The following is a 3,207-nucleotide window of genomic DNA, read 5'->3' as shown; positions in this document are numbered from 1 at the left end:
ACACACAAGCGTGTGTGATGTGTGGTGTGTGTGTGTGGTGTGCGCGTGGCTTTGTGGTTAGAGTATTCGGCTTCGTAAGTTCGATTCTCGGCGATGCGTTGTGTCCTTGAGCAAGACGCTTTATTTCACGTTGTTCCAGTTCACTCAGCTGGCAAAAATACGTTATGTATGATACATAGATGGCTACTTTAATTTAATATTGCTGCAATTACATATCCTGATTTTTTTATACATACATATGTATGTGCGCGTGCGTGTGATTGTGTGTGTGTACGCACGTATGTATGTATGTATGTATATGCTGTAGTGAGCGTCGGTTGATTTCGAGCACTACCACTTTCTCACTGTTTCAAATACCCGTATCAGATATGGCTTGTTTCTCTACCGTGCGCTCTTCGGTGGTATTCAAGTCATGACTGCTCTAAATTGTTTGTTACAAATGTAGCGCATACATTTACCAAGAATTTCATCAACGACGACTCCGCCTTTGTGTATTCGCCCAGAATGGATTTTCGATGTGTCAATGGATGAACACACATTTAAACATAAAGGGTAGCAATACTTGGGTGGAGTTGATGACATTCTACACACCATGACGTGTCAACCTCCTCTTTGCAAATAAAATTTCGTGAGAGACAAAACCGGTTTTTGAAAGTAATGCAACCACAGGCTCTGCCGGTGAAATCTTTTCTGAATTCTCTAACGTGCAGAAGGGCTTCAGTATGTTTGATTTCATTCGATAGTGAAGCAATATCGTCGACAAACTCCAGATCAATGTCACGAAACCAACTTCGTTGGACTTCTTGGGTGTAAATTGAGTAACCTAGAGACTATCAGTGAGAAAGATGAAGGAAGCCAACGTATCACCTTGGAGAACCCCCCAGTGCCCAAATCGAATATTTCAATTTCCCTGTCTAGTGTGATCATTCGTCCCATATTTAGACGCACATGCCCTCAATGGCTCGGAGAGTATCAAGATGAATTTTGTATGGCTACAAGATCTTGATCTTTATAATTTTATCCCGATGAATTGAACCAAATGTTTTTTTTAAGTTGATAAATACCAAAACAGCTCTAGATTATCTTTATTTACTTTGTCTGCTATTCCCTAAGGGTAAGGGTCTGTATGGCATTTTTCTGCTTTTAGATCTTTTTCAAAACGGGGGCACCAGTATTTTCTTAATGAAACACTTTGAAACTTGGGACACTGGTAGAATGTGTCATATAAAACATCTTTTTCTCTTAGTCTTCTTAACAAAAAAACGTACATCGCAAGTTATTTCATGTTAAAGTTGTCGTATTTCTGTAATTTCAACCAATGACTGACGTCCATTCAGCCGTAAAAATTAAGTACTGAGTACGTAAACAAACGATTCGCGGCGGTGATAAAATTATTATTTCCTTGTCAAAAAATGGCTGAAGCATATTGGCAGTAGCTAATAAACCTTTCTATTATAGGCACAAGGCATGGTTTTTGAGGGAAGGAGCAAGTCAATTAGGGTTAGAGTTAGGGAAAACGAACACACGTGTGTTGCCTCTGCAAAATGTCAGAAGTAATGGAGATTAAATACGCTTTACACCGCTTAGGAGTAACTGTAACCAGCTGAATACTTGTTGAAATTATCGAAATAAGACAATTTTTTTACATGAAATAAATCCGAATACAAAATTTTTTTTCTGTTCTATAACACAAAATAGATAAGTATACGAAGTTTGAAAGTCTTTCGGTACCAAAAACACTACATAAAACATTAATGAAAACTGGTGCCCCCCGTTTTGAACAAGATCCCTGCTTTTCCTTGAACCCGCTCTAGCTCTACCTCAGCTTGGTGTCAATAGGTGCTCGTATTTGGTCAAGAGTCATCCAGTTGTGGAGCTTTATGAGATACGGTCAAATTGATTCCACTGCAGAAATCAATCTTAAAAGCAGAATGAATTTAGGAACAGCATATGATCGAACGGGACCATTGTTGCGGCTTGTCGTCCTTTTTCAATGCTGTGCTACATATATTTATTAAGATGTCCTCCAGGTCACAGCTCTTGAGCCCCTCAGATAGAATACCATGAGATTCGTTAGCTCTTGAGTGTCCTCAGCTCAGCCACGGGGCATCTATTGCCATCAATGTCACTGTTCTTCGCTGACGACTTTTCCATCCTCCTACAACTAGAGAGTTTTACTGCAGAGTCCTTTAGTGCGGGTTTTTAGAGTCTCTACAGGAATACAGGGTCCGCGACTTAGACTGACAAAAGTCAGTGACTAATTACTGAGCCTCTCTTCTTTTCTCATCCTTTCGGGGTCGATAAATTAAGTAAGAAGAGTCGGTGTAATCAACTTACCCTGTCTTCGAAATTACTGGACCTTTGCCAAAATTTGAAACCAGTATTAACACACGCACACACACACACACACAAACACACAGACAGACACAGACACTCGCGCGCGCGCGCACACACACACACACACACACACACACACACGTAAGGCGATGAGTTGGCAGAATCGATCTCACGCCAAGCAAAACGCTTTGTGTCATTTCGCTCATCTTTACTTTTGGAGTTCATTTTCCGCCGGGGTTGACTTGGCTTTATCGATTCGGGGTCGATAAAATAAGTACCATTTCAACACTGGGGTCGATGTATTGACTTCCCCCACCCCTAAAAATTGCTGGTCTTGTGCAAAATTTTGGAAATACTATTAACACATGCACACACACGCGTGTGTGCGTGCCCGTAACCCCCCACCACCACTGTATGCAAATAAACGCTGCTCTCATTTCAAAACAGGTGACTTGACATCTCAGCGCAGTTATCTCCCTTTCCTTCCAATTTCTTCTTTCTTCGCCACGTTTTCGGCCGGTAATAAACAGCTTCTTCTGGTAATTAACTGCTTCTTTTAACAATTAACAGCTTCTTTTAGCAATTAATCGAACATTTGTTTCTCTAACCACAACCTGAATTAAGATTTATTTCTTATATTTCGTAAGAAAACTCTCTGTTTTATCTTCCTTCAGTAACAATTGTTTATTTTCCCCTCGTTTCTTTAAACATCTTCTTCACTTCTGCTCTTTCCGCTCGTTTTAAATGTCCTTTCGTTTTTCTAACCTTTTTCCGTATTCTATATCATTTATCAATACATTTACACACGTGAACTACATTCGAGCGCTTAGAATTGTGCAAATGCACATTATATATATATATATATATATA

At 39.8% G+C, this 3,207-nt stretch overlaps 1 protein-coding gene across 4 annotated transcripts in view; it reads left to right on the top strand.

Annotated features, from left to right (window-relative positions):
- The first annotated feature begins 2,769 nt into the window (after nucleotides 1-2,769).
- The window catches only part of LOC106872873 (glycosyltransferase 1 domain-containing protein 1), a 22,329-nt gene continuing 21,891 nt past the window's right edge, over nucleotides 2,770-3,207 (top strand). For 2 of the 4 annotated variants that reach the window (XM_052976753.1, XM_014920012.2), the window contains exon 1: nucleotides 2,770-2,876. The gene's annotated coding sequence lies outside the window, so the exon portion shown is untranslated. The remainder of the gene's footprint in view (nucleotides 2,877-3,207) is intronic. The other 2 variants (XM_052976754.1, XM_052976752.1) reach the window with 2 other exon arrangements.

The sequence above is a fragment of the Octopus bimaculoides genome, chromosome 25 (genome assembly GCF_001194135.2).
Source record: "Octopus bimaculoides isolate UCB-OBI-ISO-001 chromosome 25, ASM119413v2, whole genome shotgun sequence".
NCBI classification, from domain to species: Eukaryota; Metazoa; Mollusca; class Cephalopoda; order Octopoda; family Octopodidae; genus Octopus; species Octopus bimaculoides.
Note: the sequence above shows the minus strand (reverse complement) of the source record. Positions and strands in the feature narration are given on the sequence as shown.